At 45.1% G+C, this 19192-nt stretch overlaps 1 protein-coding gene and 4 non-coding genes across 5 annotated transcripts in view; 4 read left to right on the top strand and 1 right to left on the bottom strand.

The window, feature by feature from the left end:
• LOC120930359 (olfactory receptor 5I1-like) overlaps positions 1-19192 on the top strand; it is a 39779-nt gene that overhangs the window by 871 nt on the left and 19716 nt on the right. The gene's annotated exons all lie outside the window — the stretch shown is intronic.
• Positions 7299-7370, top strand: TRNAD-GUC. The gene has a single exon. It is a non-coding gene; the product is annotated as a tRNA-Asp (tRNA).
• On the top strand, positions 9774-9845 carry TRNAD-GUC. The gene has a single exon. It is a non-coding gene; the product is annotated as a tRNA-Asp (tRNA).
• On the top strand, positions 10104-10177 carry TRNAI-AAU. Its single transcript has one exon. It is a non-coding gene; the product is annotated as a tRNA-Ile (tRNA).
• TRNAD-GUC lies at positions 15192-15263 on the bottom strand. Its single transcript has one exon. It is a non-coding gene; the product is annotated as a tRNA-Asp (tRNA).

Genomic DNA, 19192 nt, shown 5'->3' with positions numbered 1-19192 from the left:
TCAACGTGAAAAATGGGCATTAAAAATTTAGAACATGCTCTAATTTTTTGCGTTGTTTTTCACGTCGTGAAAAACGGTTGTGTGTAGGCTTTAACGACGGAAAAAAATGTGCATGCTCAGAAGCAAGTTTTGAGATGGGAGCACTTGTTCTGGTAAAAGGGCACTTTTAAAACGTCATTTCTCATGAAACTGGTAAGGGCGGTGCTACGCATTGACGTCACCACGCTCCCACGTGACCCGATTGCACGGGCGATCGTATCCTAGCTTATGCCAGCTTTTTAAACTTTTTAATCTGTACTGTTTTTTGTCTGTAATGCTTCCTATGAGCCTTACAATAAATATACAAGTTTTTCAGAGGTAATACACATTGTTGCCATCATTTCTTATTGCATTTATGATCCACGGATTCACCTACGGGAAGAGGAGACCACATCCCTGTTACTGTCCTCAGAGTGAGGAGACCCTGAGCGGTCGGATGATCCAGCTTGCCCGATAACCTGTGCAGAGGTTTGTTTCTGCAGAAGCGCTTGTGACCTTATTATCTGAGGTCCCATCTATCTGGTAAGAGTACCTTAATGTTCTGGGTCACACCGGTGGAAATCTCAGTGTGGTGGTGGTGCACGGCAGCCTTGCCCTTCATCTTTTCATCTACCTGGCTTTTCGTGGAATTTGGAAATTTTCTCCTGTAACCAGGATTTCCTTTAATTCACTCACCTGTGCATATGTCTAATTTTGTTACAAACATTCAACTTTTTAAGTTGCAAGTCTTATTGGACTCTGTTTCACGTTCTGTCTTTACTGGACACAGATTCACTTCATATGTTCTGTTATTGATCAAGTCACTTTAGTATTTTCTGATGTTTTATTGCTGACATTGTACCAATTATAGTCACTATGTCAGATTGATTCACTATAGGGGTCATTTTGTCATATATATAATTTTTCCACATACCTTTCCATTGTGGTGAGGTTTGTGTTTACTCACATTTGGTTATATATTGGTGTTTCAATGTAATTACAATTTATGATATAATAGTTCACACAGCAGGGTGTTCCAGCGCCCACCAAGACTAACTGTGAGGGCTTACAGTGTTGTGGCAACACCAACACCTAGGGCCCAAATTTATGCAGAGTATATACGGCAGGCCCCTACTTTCAAACATCCAACTTACAAACAACTCCTACGTGCAAACGGAAGGAGACAACAGGAAGTGAGAGGAAATCTACCCCTAGGAAGGGAAATTATCTTCTGTAAGAGGTGTCTCCTGTCCACTGATGCTTTATCACCAATTCTTGTTTCACTAAAAAAACACATTTTCAAAACATTTGTCATTGGGACAGAAAGTGAATTGCAATCTTCTGAACAGATGCACACAGACAGCAAAACAGGGGTTTACAGGGGTGATAACCCTTCTCTATGTTTTCAGAAAAGCATAAAAATAGATTTTATGGCTGGAGCTACACTTTAAAAAAGTACCAGTTCAAAATTACAAACAGATTCTACTTAACAACAAACCTACAGTGCCTGTCAAAGTATATAGGGCCAAAGGGGCTTGTAATGACCTGGGGGGAGTGGGGGGAAACCCATGCTATTTTTCTCAATGATTTTCATCCATATTGCAGGGACCAGACATTACATTAAAGCCGCAAGCAGTTTTAAATGACTTTTTTCTTATAGTAATCTCATTTAGTGCAGGGACAGTTCTAAACATGTGCCACCTCACAGGCATACTATAGACACCCAGCAGTAACGATATTTAAAGGAATTTTTCATTTTTTTTCACTTTAAGCATCATTAAAATCACTGCTCCAGAAAAAACGACCGTTTTTAAAACTTTTTTTTCCAATGATACATGTTCCCTGGGGCAAGACCCGAGTTCTCAAACCCGTTTTCCGACAATAACTTGCATATTAGGCTTTAAAATGAGCACTTTTGAATTTGAACGTTCGAGTCCCATTGACGTCAATGGGGTTCTAAGTGTTCGCGCGAACGTTCGGTCCGTTCAAAGGTTCTGGTGCGAACAGAACAGGGGGGATGTTCGGCTCATCCCTAGTGCCAAGATACATCTGACCACAGACACGTGGTCTAGCAAACACGGGCAGGGAAGGTATATAACTTTCACTGCCCACTGGGTGAACCTTCTGATGGCCATCAAGCATGTAACCCGTGGCACCCATGTCGATTTGGTTTTACCGCCACGGATTACATGCAGGCCTGCCTCTTCTTCTCCTCCTTCTCCATCCTCCCTCTCCTCCTCGGGTGACTCCTCATTTTCCGATGCTACCGTCTCTTCCGCTGCGCCGCCCAAGATCCCCAAAATTAGACATGCCAGGTGAGACGTTGCCATGCTGTGCTGCGTCTGTTGTGCCTGGAAGACAAGAGCCACACTGGTCCTGCACTCCTTTCAGCTTTGCGTTCACAGGCAGATCAGTGGCTAACACTGCTCAGTTTGACAGTTGGTAAAGTGGTGTGCGACAACAGTGCCAATCTGCTGAGCACGCTGAAACAGGGCGAAAATTACACACGTGCCATGCATGGCACACGTCCTGAACTTGGTCGTGCAGCGATTCATTGCCAAATACCCTGGGCTCCAGGACGTCTTGCGGCAGGCCAGGAAAATCTCGGCCCATTTCAGAAGATCTTACACGGCCATGGCTCGCCTTTCTGACATTCATCGGCGACACAATCTGCCCGTCAGACGTCTTATTTGTGACTGCCCGACGCGATGGAACTCAACATTGTATATGCTTGATAGGCTGCTCCAGCAGAAACGTGCAGTTAACGACTACCTGTACGAACTCTGCGGCAGGACAGGTTCTGGGGAGCTTGTTTTTTTTTCACCACGCCAGTGACTGCTCATGTGCGACTTATGCAGACTTCTGCGGCCATTTGATGAGATCACCAAACTGGTCAGTTGCAGCCAGGGAGCCATCAGTGACATCGTACCTTACACCTTGTTTCTGGAGTGTGCATTGCGTTGTGTCATTGATCAAGCCGTCAAGGAGCAGGAGCAGGAAGATGAGGAAGTCGCAATGCTGAATGAATTACCAGGGGGGGCTACTTCACCTGAGACAAGTCTACAACAGGAGTCTGAAGAGGAGTCAGAGGAGGATGGTGCCGGGGCGGAGGAGGAGGAGCAAGAAGAGCATGCTTTAAACCTTTCTGGGATCCCTGGTGTTGTCCGTCGATGGGGGGAGGAGAACGAGGACGACATTATCCTGGATGATGAGCAAGAGCCAGGCCGGTACAGCGCTTCCAGTTTAGTGAAAATGGGGCCTTCATGCTCCAGTGTTTTAAGAGGGACCCCCGTATAAAAAGCATAAAGGGCAAGGACCAGTACTGGGTGGCAACATACTTAGACCCCCCAGTACAAACAAAACATGGCGGAAATGTTACCACCATCACAGAGGGCTATCAGAATGCAGCACTTCCAGGCCTTGCTTCGAAAAATGCTGCTCACAGAGAAACAATTTTGGGTACCAATCCAACAGCGCCTGCAAGAAGAGGGCAATTTGAAGATGTCTTAGTCACCACTGATATGAGATCATTCTTTCAGCCGACCCATCGACAGCTGTCCTCTGGATCCAGCATCAGGGAAAGCCTAGACCGACAGGTGTCCAACTAAATCGGGTTAACAACCGATGTGGACGCACTGAGAAGTGATGAACCCATGGACTACTGGGTGGACAGGATTGACCTCTGGCCAGAGCTCGCACAATTTGCAATAGAACTGTTGGCTTGCCCCTCATCCAGTGTCCTGTCCGAAAGGACGTTCAGCGCAGCAGGGGGGGTCGTGACCGATAAGCGCACTCGCCTAGCTCACAACAGTGTTGACTACCTCACATTTATAAAAATGAATGAAGCATGGATCTCGGAGGAATTCAACACATGTGACCAGTAGACCATGTTTCATTCAAATTCTGGTGAACGCCTGTGGGTTAATTTTTTGGGCCTGTACTGGCCGACACTTTTTTCTGTATCCGGTGAACGCCTGTGGCCGTGGGCTAATTTTTGGGGCCTGTAATGGTGATGTAGCAAACCTAAAAATTTTCGCTCGCTAACGGCGAACGCGAACTTCCGCAAATGTTCGCGAACGAGCGAACCGGGCGAACCGCCATAGACATTAATAGGCAGGCGAATTTTAAAACCCACAGGGACTCTTTCTGGCCACAATAGTGATGGAAAAGTTGTTTCAAGGGGACTAACACCTGCACTGTGGCATGCCGGAGGGTTATCCATGGCAAAACTCCCATGGAAAATTACGTTGTTGTCGCAGAGTGTGTTTTTAATCCATAAAGGGCATAAATCACCTAACATTCATAAATTGTTTGGAATAACGTGCTTTAAAACATCAGGTATGATGTTGTATCGATCAGGTAGTGTAAGGGTTAGGGTTAGGGTTACAGACAGGGTTAGGGTTAGGGTAACAGATAGGGTTAGGGTTAGAGATAGGGTTAGGGTTAGGGTTACAGACAGGGTTAGGGTTACAGATAGGGTTAGGGTTACAGATAGGGTTAGGGTTAGGGTTACAGACAGGGTTAGCGTTAGGGTTCACAGTGACAGACCAAACTCTGACAGACCAAACTCCCCCTTTAACGCACCGCAAACAGTCCATTTACACAAGATTGGATACCAAGCTAGCCATGTCCCGTTCCTTGTCCTCACTGACGTCATTGAATGTCTCTTCCTCCACCCAGCCACATACAACACCAAGGGTCCCTGAAAGATGACAACAAGACCCTTGGGACGCCTGCTGTGGTTGGTCTTCCACCTCCTCAAAGCCACCTTCCTCCTCTGACTCCTCTTCTTCAGACTCCTCTCTCTGCATTGCCGCAGGTCCAGCAATCTACGATGACAAGGCTGCTTATGGTGGTGATGGTGACCACAACTCTTCCTCTTCATGCTCATCTACGGCCTGATCCAGTACTCTTCGCAGGGCATGCTCCAGAAAAAACGCATATGGTATGAGGTCGATGATGTTGCCTTGGGTTTGACTGACCAGGTTTGTCACCTCCGCAAAAGGATGCATGAGCCTATAGCCATTTTGCATGAGCGTTCAGTAACGCGGCCAAAAAATACCCAGCTCCGCAGAGGCTGTGCTCTTTTTTTTAAATTAACAAAAATCTGTTCTTAACAGTCATCTCTGTTTTGTCCCCTATCAGGGGCTGGTGTATCGAATAGATTTTAGGAACTGGTAGATGGAAAAAGATGCTTGGTCTGTCCTCCTACTTCCAATTTGGGGCACTGCGCGTGCGCCGTGTACTGTACTGTGCAATCCCTATCAGGGGACGTGTATGGAATAGAATTTAGACAACCGCAAAGAGTTGTCAATAGTTGACACACTCATGACATAAATTTTATTCCTCTATGCGTCAATCTTGGTGTAGTGATGACTGTGCTTGTGCGCACGTTTGGGAGATTGCAGGCGATGGGTGTTTTTCAAAGCCTATGGTCATGCTGAGGTAGTTCAGTGACAGTTAAGTGACCCAGAAAACAATGATTCTGCAGTGTGGGCCCATTGTTGGCCCAGTAGGCTTTAATGATCACCTTTAGATGATCACAAAGAAAATGAATGTTTTTTCTATGCAAAATTATCCAGCCGATCGCTTTTGGTCTGTTCACAATGAAGCAACGACCTTATGATCTGGGGTGTGCCAACATTGCCATTGCCAACACACTCATAGAGGTGGTCGCTTCATTGTGATACGCAAGCCCCTTCACCACAACAAGGTAATGATCACGAAGGGGAATTGACACATGTATCTGCCTTTTTTTTGGGGGGTTTTGTTTTTGCAGCCACAGTGCAGCACCAGAGGCCAGAAAAATTAGGCATGTACACATGCCTGAAAAAGTAGGTATTGTTGCAGCCGCCAGAAAAATTAATGTTTTCCAGGCAGAAAGTGCACTAAAACATTGTGGCTTGAACCCTAGTTGGTGGCGGATAAGTCACGCCAGTCATCCGGCATGTAGAGATAAAATACAGCAGTGTGTGGACGCGTTTAGCCCAAGGCAGCTCATCTCATCAGGCCTTTAGTCAAATGTATCGCCCACTGTCAGTCCCTTCGGGATCCATGCCTCTTTCATCTTAATAAAGGTGAGGTAATCTAGACTTTTTTGACCTAGGCGACTTCTCTTCTCAGTGACAATACCTCCTGCTGCACTGAAGGTCCTTTCTGAAAGGACACTTGAAGCGGGGCAGGCCAGAAGTTCTATCGCAAATTGGGATAGCTTAGGCCACAGGTCAAGCCTGCACACCCAGTAGTCAAGGGGTTCATCGCTCCTCAGAGTGTCGATATCTGCAATTAGGGCGAGGTAGTCTGCTACCTGTCGGTCAAGTCGTTCTCTGAGGGTGGACCCCGAAGGGCTGCCCTATTAAAAAACTTGGGGTGAGAGGAGTGGGAAAAATTTGTCTCCTGTAGCAACAGGATCTTGATTTTTGCGGCACAATCAAATGGCGTATTTGTTTTTCAAATTCAGCAACATGGGGTGCAAAGTGGGCGGGGGTTTCAGCAACTATGATGCACAATGTCTCCGCAATCAAAGCGGCACAAACGTTTATTTTTGCGGTACAAACCAGCACAAACATGGCACAAAGGAATGGTGCATTTGTTTTTCAAATTTAGCAACATGGGGTGCAAAGTGGGCGGGGTTTAAGCAACTTTAATGCAAAATATCTCTGCAACCAAAGCGGCACAAACATTTATTTTTGCAGCACAAACGCGGCACAAAGGAATGGTGCTTTGTTTTTCAAATTCAGCAACATGGGGTGCAAGTGGGCGGTGTTTCAGCAAATTTAATGCACAATATCTCTGCAACCAAAGCGGCACAAACGTTAAATTTTGTGGCACGAACCAGCACAAACCAATATCGTGTTTGTTTTTTAAATTCAGCAACATGGGGTGCAAAGTGGGCGGGGCTTGCATTAAATTGAATGTTTAATATCTCAGAAACCAAACCTGCACAAATGCAATTTTTTGCAGCACAAACAAATTGTATATTTTTATTCTGATTTTACAAACATGGGGTGCCAACATCACACAGCTAACGAGGACTAGCTGCAAACATTACACTGCATGGCATAATCAAACATCATATACTAAACTAATAGAGGTGCTCACGTGTATGATTTTGCAAATGTTTTGATAGAGTTTTACTACCCAAGGTGAAAAAATAGCATCTGGTCTTTACATTTCCATAATCACATTACCAAAATCATACACGTAAGCACAAAGCTGGTATTCATTTCGTTTAGTTGAGTATATGATACTGGATTCTGCCATGCTAGCTCCACAGCTGGTCCTCGTTAGTATAGTGGTCAGTATCCCCGCCTGTCACGCGGGAGACCGGGGTTCAATTCCCCGACGGGGAGGCTATGTTTTTTTCATCCACAAAAGGGACAAACAATGACAAATGTATCTGCAGTCCTCGTCAAAAAGTGCCTATATGATTCGTTCTCATTAGAATAGTAATGGATTTAATGTCCTTGTATGTCCTTTTATCTAAAATTCACATCGTTTAACACTGGTTACTTTAATAAAAAAAAAAATGAATTGTATTTGCTTTTACTTAGCTTTTTCACTTTCTACTTCCTGGTCACCCTGAGCCTGGGCGTGCATACATTTTTTCTTTTCCACACCTGAATTAAGATAGAGTGTCCCCATCATTTTGCGCATGCACAATATGTAATTACACTGGTATGTAAATAAGCTCATTTGCTGTTATCGATGCTCGCAGTGAAAAAAAAATAGCAGTTGTGCACTACATGGAGGAACCAGATTTTAGATTGCATTTCATGTATTGCCACGAACGTTAGAGCGAGAGCAATAATTACAGTGCTCATAGAACCCTAAACGGTAACCTGTACAAATGTTTAATGTTGGGTTTTTTAAAGCAGTGGTTCACCTGGAAAAAAAAATGTAAAAGCCAGCTACAAATACAGCAGCTGCTGACTTAAAAAAATGTACACTTACCTGTCCAGGTCGCCCGCCGAAGCCGAGCGGTAGCTCTGCTTCCCCCGCCGCCATCCTCGGTGAGGGAATCTGGAAGTGACACGGAGGGGCCGGACTCCCGCGGGAGTCTATACCAGGATATGGTGCAAATACCTGTTTTATACAGGTATCTGCACCCCTTCCCCCTGAAAGGTGTCAAATGTGACAACCAAAGGGGGGAGGGTTCCGAAAAGCGGAGGTTTACTTTTGGGTGCTGTAGTTTGTTGCCATTCCAAAAGCTGTTGTCTGATTGGGGGGGGGGGGAGTAGGTCATTTGTGAGTGTTCTGTATTGGTAAGCCTGTGTTTGTGTGCTTGTTTGGTGTTATTTGTTGTGTTCGGAAACCCATTGGTGGTATGGGTCCCTCTGGTGTATTCCAGGTGACGGTGGTCTGCTGGAATTGGTAATGGGTGCACTGCGGTTAGTGGGTTGTCTCCAAGTCAGTATGTCAGCTGGATAGTATAAGGTACCGCAGTGCATTCTTGAACATACGATAGTTTGGGGTTCCTGCAAAGACCAACGCGATTAGTTGCAGATGAGTTTTTGGTTTAACGAATGTTTTTTACAGTTTATGTTAATTTAAGTTAGTTTGTTAATAAAGAGGCTGCCATGGCCAATTTTTTACTCCATGTATGGTGTGGCCTCCATTAATGGGATTTAATGGTACGGGTGGGATGGAGTATGGGGTTGGTCTGGCAGTTATTGGCTAAGGATGGAACATCTGTTCTACAATGGTCATGCCTTTTCCAGGGTACAGTAAGTGCAGTGCCCGGTACAGTGGGAGGTGCATTTCATTATGGAAACCCAAGTTGAGTATAAGTTCTGTATGTAAGATTTATTAACAAGGTGTAAAGTCAGTGTGGTTTGCCAACATATAACACACAATATCTCCGCAACCAAAGCGGCACAAACGAATGGCGCGTTTGTTTTTCAATTTCAGCAACATGGGGTGCAAAGTGGGCGGGGTTTCAGCAAATATAACGCACAATATCTCCACAACCAAAGCGGCACAAACGTTTATTTTTGCGGCACAAACCAGCACAAATGCGGCACAAAAACTAATGGTGCGTTTGTTTTTCAAGAGCAATAATTACAGTGCTTGTTGAACTCTAAACAGGTAACCTGTAGAAATGTTTAAAGTTGGGTTTTTAAGTGCTGTAGTTTGTTGCCATTCCACAAGCATGCACAATTTTAAAGCATGACATGTTAGGTACCTCAGCGTAAGTGCCGGTTCACACAGGGGCAGCACGGCTTGCCACGCGACTCTGCAAGGTGACGTGCACACGACTTCAGAGGCGACTTGCAAAATGAATTCTGTATTGAAGTCAATGCAAGTCGCCCTGAAGTCATCCCAATGTCGTCCAGGAACCTTTTTCTAAGTTGGAGTCACTTGAGTCGCCTGACAAGTCGCCCCTGTGTGAACCGGCACTAACATCATGTTTAAAAAAAATCGGGGTATATAATTTTTATATATTTATTTGTATTTATAAAAGTGTATTTTTCCCCAAAAATGCTGCGCAAATACCATGTGACATACAAAATTGCAACAATTGCTATTTTATTCCCCAGGGTCTCTGCTTAAAAAAATTATAACTTTCTAGAAAAAATTACTGATTTAAACTTGTAAAAAAAAAAAAGTGCCAGAAAAAAGCCTGGTCTTCCAGTGGAATTTACTTTGCAACTGTATATTGATACACATAAGGAAAACATTGCATCTAGCCTTTTCAATTTTTTTTCCTGTATTGTATGCTGGATTCTGCCATGTAATGGCAATTTTTCAGCTAGTCCTCGTTAGTATAGTGGTCAGTATCCCCGCCTGTCACGCGGGAGACCGGGGTTCAATTCCCCGACGGGGAGGCTACACTTTTTATTTGTATATTCATGTTTTCCAGCACATTACACCAAATTGCTGTAAGAGAAAGCAAAAAAATAATCTATTACATTGTAATCGGTCTATGCTTGTTGAAATATGACACTTATGTTCTACTCTACTGTTACATACGTATCTAAAACAATTGCTGAATAGCTATGTTTTTTTTTCCTCCCCCTCCCTCCCCTATTGTCCCTCCCTCCCTCCCTCCCTCCCCTATTGTATTTGAACATCATCATGAAAGTGGCCGGTTAGCTCAGTTGGTTAGAGCGTGGTGCTAATAACGCCAAGGTCGCGGGTTCGATCCCCGTACGGGCCATGTAGGTTTTGTTATTGAGTCATCATAGTTATTAACCACTTGCTTACTGGGCACTTAAACTCCCTTCATACCCTGGCCAGCTTTCAGTGCTCTTACTCTTTGAATGCCAATTACTCAAATTATTTTTTTGTCCTTTTTTTCATACAAACATAGCTTTCTTTTGGTGGTATTTGATCACCTCTGGACTTTTTATTTTTTGCGCTATAAATGAAAAAATACGAAAATTTTAGGAAAAAAAACTAATTTTTCTTAGTTTATGCGATAAAATTTAGCAAATTATAAAATTTTCTTCATAAATTTTGGCCACAATATATACTGCTACATATCTTTGGTAAAAAATAACCCAAATTAGTGGATATTATTTGGTCTTTGTGAAAGTTAGAAAGTCTACAACCTGTGGTGCAAATCATAAAAAAAGTGATCACACCTGATGTACTGGTGGCCTATCTCATTTCTTACGACCCGAACAAGCCAGGAAAGTACAAGTACCCCCCAAATGACCCCTTTTTTGAAAGTAAACATTCCAATGTATTTAGTAAGATGCATGGTGAGGTTTTTGATGTTGTAATTTTTTCCCACAATTCTTTTCAAAATGAATATTCCCCCCCCCCCCACACACACACACACAATTGTCATTGTAATAGGTTATTTCTCTCACATGGCATGTGTATACCACAAATGACACCCAAAATACATTCTGCTACTCCTCCTGAGTATGGCGATACCACATGTGTGGGACTTTTTCACAGCCTAGCCACATACAGAGGCCCAATATGCAAGGAACCCCATCAGGTGTTCTAGGGACACATAGCATGCACATTCCAAGAATTACACCCAGAAATACATTATGCTGAGCAAAGGGTAAACAAAAGATTACTTGTGGTTTTAGTAGCGCAGTTATCCACAAGAGAATAGCACTGGTCCAGACAGCAGGCAGGGACTTGGTCAGCAAAAGCAAACGCAATTGTCCAGGCAACAGGCAGAGATATTGTCCATAGTCAGTACAGGCAGCAGGCAGGGATACTGTCCATATACAGTCCAGGGTCAGTGCAGGCAGAGATTGTCAGCAGTGCCAAAATATTGGTCCTGGTAGTAGGCAGGTCAATGTGGTGTAGTCAGTTCATGCGACAGGCAGAGGCATGATGGCATAGGTCCTACAGGCAGCAGGCAGAAGTAGGGCCTCGTTCAGGACAGAATGGGGACAGGGGTGGAGGCTTCTCCCACCCAAATCTCTTTGAAGCCTCTGAGTCTCCAGATCCTAATCTAGGAATGAGAAAACTAAAACAATTGTTTTCTTCATCCATAAAAACAATTCTGGAGCCCCTCATATATGTGAGGCCCCTGTGCTATGAATCCCATTAGTCCACTGGCATGGTAAAAGATCAGTCCAAGAGGCAGGCAAAAAGCATGGTCAAACAGTCCAGGGTCAGTTCCAGATCAGGCAGAGGTATGTACAGAATCGGTAGGCAGAAGCGTGGTCAAATAACAGTCCAGGGTCAGTTCCAGATCAGGCAGAGGTATAAACAGAATTGGTAGGCAGAAGCGTGGTCGAATAACAAGCCAGGGTCAGTTACAGAGCAAGCAGAGGCATAAGGGGTGTGGAGGTAAATGGCAGGAAGTGAGCGTTATGTTTACCAGACTTCACTAATAATTTACTGAGGTATGGTAACGGCGGAAACAGTCAACTACGCAGAGGCCTGGTTGGGAAGGACATTGGGCACAATGATAAGTGGTGTCTCTTCTCACTCCTCCTCTGGAGCACACCCGGCATTTTTTCTGACGTTTTTGGCCTGTTGGTCTGGGAGGGATTTTATCTGGAAAGTGGCGCTCGGAGAGTCGGCTAATCACATCGGATTGAATGTTTACTGGTGGGCTGTTCGGGTATATAAGGGCAGTGGTGATTTCCTCCTGGTAGAAAAGGAAGGATTTGGGTCTTTCAGTGGAGTTCCGATAGATTACATAGTTGTACATGGCCAAATTAAACAAATAAATTGAAACTTTTTTATACGACTGGTATGTTCATCTTGTGGAAAGGTAGGGTTCGAGCAATTGGTCGTTGAAGTCGACACCCCCCATGAACTTATTGTATTCGTGGATACATGTTGGTTTTTGGATTCGCCCATTCCTCCTGCTGATCTCAATGAATGTATTGTTGTGGATGGAAGAAAACACGTACACATCCCTTCTGTCCCCCCACTTCACAGCCAGAATTTGCTCATTCTGTAAACTCGTCATCTCCCCTCTTCTTAATTTCTTGTTGACAAGGCTTTGAGGAAAGCCCTTCCAGTTCGTCAGTATGGTGCCGCATGCTGTAGTGTTCTTTCTGTGAAGGTTTCGAAACAGGGGCAAACTTGTATAAAAATTGTCCACATACAAGTGGTAGCCTTTCTCCAGGAGTGGGTTTTGGAGTTCCCAAACGACTTTCACCCTGGTTCCTATGTAGTCTGGGCAATTAGGGGGGTGCAGCTGGGTGTCCTTCCCTTCGTATACAATGAAGGCATACGTATACCCTGTGGCTCGGTCGCACAATTTATAGAGCTTCACCCCATAACGGGCCCATTTGGTGGGAATAAATTGTTTTATGCCCAGTCTGCCAGAAAATTTGATAAGGGACTCATCCACGCATATGTGTTGGTCCGGGGTAAACAACAGGGGGCAGAACTTATCAAGCTTATGAAAATTTGGGTAATTTTGGGGAGGGCACTGGGTAGTGTAGGAATCTCATAATCATGAGATATCTGGTTTTGGGCATTGCTGATGAAAAGATGGGCATGTGGTAGATGGGGTGGGATGACTAATATGAAATTTATTTATTTCTTCTGTTTAGTCCCATACAGAATGTGAGGCCCAAAAATGTTTTAAACTCCTCCACTGTTAGGGCTCTCCACTCGTAGGGACGGGCATAATAGGACGTTGGGTTCCTTGCTATAAATTGTTGTGCATAAAGGTTGCACTGGGCCACAATTAATGCAATACTCTGCCTTCCCTGCAATACTCTGCCTTCCCTGCAATACTCTGCCTTCCCTGCAATGCTCTGCAATACTCAGCCTTCCCTGCAATATTCTGCCATCCCTGCAATATTCTGCCATCCCTGCAATACTCTGCCATCCCTGCAATACTCTGCCATCCCTGCAATACTCTGCCATCCCTGCAATACTCTGCCATCCTCTGCCATACCCAGCCATACCCCGCCATACTCGGTGATACCCAGCCATACTCTGCAGTCTTCCCAGCCTAGAGGTGAGATGTGGGGTCTTATTGACCCCATATCTCACTGACCTGTCTTGCCATATTCCTATTAGAAGGGATGTTTACATTCCTTGTAATAGGAATAAAAGTGATTAAAAAATGTATTTTTGGGGAAAAAAGTGTCAAACTAAAATAAATAAAGTAAAATGAACAATAAAAAATAAAAACATTTTTTAAAGTGCCCCTGTCTCCGCCAGCTCGCATGCAGAAGCGAACGCATACGTAAGTCCTGCCCACATATGAAAACGGTGTTCAAAACCACACATGTGAGGTGTTGCTGCGAACGTTAGAGCGAGAGCAATAATTTTGGCCCTAGACCTCCTCTGTAACTAAAAACATGTAACCAGTAAAAAAAATTAAAATGTCGCCTATGGGGATTTTTATGTAGAGAGTTTTGAGTCATTCCACGAGCGTGTGCAATTTTGAAGAGTGACATGTTGGGTATCTATTTACTCGGCGTAACTTTATCTTTCACATTATGCAAAAACATTGGGCTAACTTTGCTGTTTTTTTTATTTTAAAGCACAAAACAGTTTTTTTCCCCCCAAAAAAACGCGCTCAAAAAATTGCTGTGCTAATACCGTGCCAGACCTAATACCGTGCAACGACAGCCATTGTATTCTCTAGGGTCTCTGCTAAAAAACATATATAATGTTTTGGGGTTCTATGTAATTTTCTAGCAAATACATGATGATTTTTACATGTAGGAGAGAAATGTCAGAATTGGCTTGGGTGCTCCAGAACGCCTGAGGGTGCTCCCTGCATGTTGGGCCTCTGTATGTGGCTACGCTGTGTAAAAGTCTCACAGATGTGGTATCGCTATACTCAGGAGTAATAGCAGAATGTGTTTTGGGGTGTAATTTGTGGTATGCATATGCTGTGTGTGAGAAATAACCTGCTAATTTGACAATTTTGTAAAAAAGAAAACAAAATTAGATTTTTGCAAAGAATTGTGGGAAAAATTACAACTTCAAAAAACTCACAATGCCTCTTTCTAAATACCTTGGAATGTCTGCTTTCCAAAAAGGGGTCATTTGGGGGGTATTTGTACTTTTCTGGCATGTCAGGGTCTCAAGAAATGAGATAGGCCGTCAGTACTTCAGGTGTGATCAATTTTCAGATATTGGCACCATAGCTTGTGGACTCTATAACTTTCACAAACACCAAATAATATACACAATTCGTATTTATGTTTACCAAAGATATGTAGCAGTATACATTGAAGAAAAATTACTAATTTGTTAAATTTTAAAGTGCCTCTGTCCCCGTGTGCTCGCACACAGAAGCAAACACATACGTAAGTCCCGCCCACATATGAAAACGGTGCTAGACCTCCTCTGTAGCTCTGTACATGTAACCAGTAAAACAAATTTAAAGCGTCGCCTATGGGGATTTTTAAGTACCAAAGCTTGGCGCCATTCCACGAGTGTGTGAAATTTTGAAGCGTGACATCTTAGGTATCTATTTACTCTGCATAACTTCATCTTTCACATTATGAAAAAAATTGGGCTAACTTTACTGTTTTTTTTTTTTAAAGCATGAAACAGTTTTTTTTTTAAAAAAAAACACGTTTGAAAAATTGCTGCGCAAATACCGTGCAAGATAAAGTTGCAATGACTGCCATTGTATTCTCTAGGGTCTCTGCTAAAAAAAAACCATATATAATGTTTGAGGATTCTACGCAATTTTCTAGCAAAAAAAATGATTTTTACATGTAGGAGAGAATTGGCCTGGTTGTTAAGTGGTTAAAAAAAAAAAAAGTAGCCTCCCCGTCGGGGAATTGAACCCCGGTCTCCCGCGTGACAGGCGGGGATACTTACCACTATACTAACGAGGATTAGCTGCTGCTCAAGTTGACAGTGAAATCTACATTACAGTTAAATTGTCATTTTATATATTATAATGTACCTCGCATTTGATACTACAACATTATAAGAAGCTCTCCCATGTGACAATATAGCAGCGAAGAAACCCTGTATCATCCCATGTATCAAACCCAAGTATCATCTCAACAGCTTCTGAATCGTCAATGTAGCGTTTATGTTAGGACATACAATGTTGCCACCTTCTGGAATATATTGTTAACTGCAAGAAATAATTGCTCTGACGTTAGTCTAGTTCTAAACTAAACTGGTTCTTAGGTAAAGCAGTCAACTGTTATAGAAGAGTTACTTTTACTGGTTTGCTTTTTTTTGTTTGGCTGAAAATTTGAGAACCAAGAAATTCTGACAGCAAAAGTCCGGTGGAGCATACACACGGTCTACATTTCCATTCAAAAGCTCACATCAGACTTTTGCTGTCTAAATTTCCAATTGTGTGTACGGGGCGTTATGATAAACTATATACATTGTCAGGCAGAGTCATATAATTTTGATGACTGCCCAGTAATAAATTAGCGACCCACCCAGTAATGTCATGAGGTGGATCAAGGTCATCCTCTATCAAAGGTTCGATAAAGGAGGCAAGTGCTTGACTAGAACGTTAATCGGTAGTAATAAGTTCATCAGAGCTTTCCCTAAAGGCATCGTAAGTCAGTCTCTTAGGAGGGCAAATCTTCTGTCTCAGCCTAGAATAGATACGGTTTGGGTTTTTTCAATCTGTTCCCCAGAAACTACATCCGGGTTCTGGCTCGGGTTCTGGCTCCTCCTGGTTTTCAGGAACAATCTCACTTTCTACTTCATATCTAAGGGGAGCAGGAGTTTGCACAGAATCTGGCACCTCTAGACTGTCACTTGACTCAATCTTAACTTCCTCCCTCCCTCTCACAGGGGTGAGTACAGCCCCTTCAGCCTCAAACAGAAAAGGTTCTGTCATTCTACATGGGGATGTTTGTTACTGTTTGTTACTGTTCTCCTTAGGAACTTGAGAAACTGTAGGGTTGTTCTCAGGCGTAGGAACCCATAGCCAATCAAGGGTTAGTTCTTTCCCATCAGGATCTTGAGGTATGGGTTTGTGACCCTGACAGGTCCTGGATCTTAGAGTAGGAGACTGAAATGTCTGGACAGGAAGGTAGGGACACTCTGATGGCTTCGGATAAAGGCCAAGCCTTGAGTGGGCTAGTCTTCCCTTCAGGGTGGATCGGATACCCTGGTAAGCATTTGCAGATGATGTAGAACTGTGAACGCCATCGATCAGCCAGCTAATGCTTTCCCAGCACTAGGGATGGGCGAACAGTTCAGCCCAAGCATAAGTTCGGGCCGAACTTTGGTTTTTCAGGTGTTCTGGTGAACGCCGAACAATATGCTGAGTTTGGGGAAAATTCGAAAGCTGCGGAACCCCATTAAAGTCTACTGGACACTAACATAAAAAATCAATTTTGATTGATTAATTGCTGCTGTGTCCGTCCATGAACGGAAGAGAAAATAGGATTTTTGTACTCACCGTAAAATCCATTTCTCTGAGTTCATGGACGGACACAGCAGCAATTGACCTTAGGGTTATCATTAGGTGATAGTGACTCCACGGTGCCACCAACGCATCTGACGCATCCGCCCACGGGTCTCTTGACCTGGCCACGAACCGTGACACCTTCCGATTGAGATGGGACGCCAGAAGATCCACGTCCGGAGTGCCCCATCTTTGGCACAGACTCTGAAACACCTCCGGGTGTAGCGACCATTCTCCTTGGTCTAGCGCCTGGCTAGTTCGGCCTGCCAGTTCTGCACCCCCGGAATGTACACGGCCGACAGAGCCGACAGATTTCCAGAGATGTCAGCCACCACACTAGGGAGGACCTGACCAGGCGACTCACCCGAATCTGGTAATCCAGAGATGAAGGGAGCTTGTCCCAACGTGACAGAATCTCTTTCTGTAACACTCAAGTGTGGAATTGAGCATACGGAACTGCCTCGAACGAGGCCACCATCAGACCCAGAACTCGCATGCAAGGGTCGCCAACCGCTGCAGCGCAGATTGCAGCGTCTGTAATTTCTCCGTTGGGAGGAAAACCCTAGACTCTGAGAAATCCAGGACCAACCCCAGGTATTCCAACCGCTGAGATGGCACCAGTACCGACTTCTGGATATTCAATAGCCAACCGAACTCTCGAAGGGCCTGATAGGTGATAGACATGTCCTCTTCTAACTCTGAGCTTGAGGAAGCTCTCAGAAGAAGGTCGTCCAGGTATCCCACGATAGCGATTCCGCGCTGCCTCAGCAGGGCCAGAATCGGAGCGAGCACCTTGGTGAAAACCCGTGGTGCCGAGGCCAGGCCGAACGGGAGGGCCACAAATTGAAAGTGGTCCTCTCCAAATTGAAAGTGGTCCTTGATATCCAAGGACGCCAGAAAATCCCCCTGATGGAGCGCCGCCACTACCGAGCGAATTGACAAAACAATTGAGGGCCTTGAGATCCAGGATTGGACAGACCCCTTCCTTCTTGGGGACTACAAACAGATTGGAGTAAAACCCCTGGTACCCTTCCGCTGAGGGAACCGGTACAATCACTCCCCTGACCAGCAGGTCCTGAACAGCCCCTGACAGGGCCACCCGGCGTTCCGGAGGAAGCTGGAGGTTGGAAGGAAAAAATCTGTTTGGTGGACAAAAGAGAAACTCTATCTTGTGTCCCGAGGAAACTACTTCGCAAACCCAGCGGTCGGAAAGAAGAGCCCTCCACCGAGCCACGAATTCGCGAAGCCGGCCCCCCACCTGAGATGCGGGCAGGGTCAGACCTTCAAGCAGAGGCAGGCTTGTTCGGAGGCTTGTTGGGCTTGCGGTACCAGGTGCGCTTTTGTCCTTCAGCGGGCGCCTTAGCACCCTGGAAACGTTTTCCTGCCGCACCTGGTGGGCAAAAAAAACGATTGGGGGCAGTAAAGGAGGGCCCTTGCTTACGGCGAGACTCCTTACCCTTTCCAGATTGCGGGAGCAGAGTGCTCTTAACTCCTGTGGCATCTTTTATGATGTCATCCAGAGACGCCCCAAAAAGCCGTTCACCCTTAAAGGGTAAATCCACCAAGGCCTTTTTAGAAGACACTTCAGCCACACAGGGAGGCCCTGGAAAGCAAGGGAAGCGTATCCAGGGCCGACTCACAGACAAATTTTAGGCCCTGCACTAACTGGTCGGCCAGTTCCACACAGAGCTCAGGAGCATTCTGCGCTTCCAGCACCTGCAGCAAGGACTTTGCCCGTTTGGTAAGTGTCTGCGACACCAGACCCCTGACCAAAACCGGTCTCACCGTCGACCCCACCACTGTAAACATGGAGCGGGCCACAGCCTCCGCTCTCCTATCTGTGGGGTCCTTAAAAGCGGGAGCCCCTTCCACAGGTAATGTGGTAGCCTTGTTCGGCCTGGACACAGGAGGGTCCACTGCCGGAGGAGAGATCCACTTTTTAAAAAAGTCCTCCTCAAAAGGGTAACGGACTGCAAAGTATTTTGGAACAGCAAAAACTTTCTGCGGCCGATCCCACTCCTTGTACAACAATTTGTTCAGAAAAGTAACACAAGGAAACACTTCCACGGTGCGGGGCGGCTTGCGGAATCCAAGGGACCGGCATTTCTGATGCCTCCACCGAACCCTCAAGTTTTTGAGTATCGCGCACCGCAGTGATAAGAGCTCCAACAAACGCCTTATCATGCGCTGACCCTAAAGCAGAGTCATCCTCACTGTCCGTGTGGGCTAGGCCTGCATCTTCTGACATAACAGAACCAGGGCCAGACGCAGTAGCAGGGCCTGATTCCGTGTCAGAGACATCCCCCTTCTGGCCACTCGCCGCTTCAATCCTGGCAACAAACGCCTCAAGGACTGCCGTCATTGCATCCACCGAGGCCA

This window comes from Rana temporaria, chromosome 3, assembly GCF_905171775.1.
Source record: "Rana temporaria chromosome 3, aRanTem1.1, whole genome shotgun sequence".
In the NCBI taxonomy this organism is placed as follows: domain Eukaryota; kingdom Metazoa; phylum Chordata; class Amphibia; order Anura; family Ranidae; genus Rana; species Rana temporaria.
This window is presented reverse-complemented; position numbering and strand designations above follow the sequence as displayed.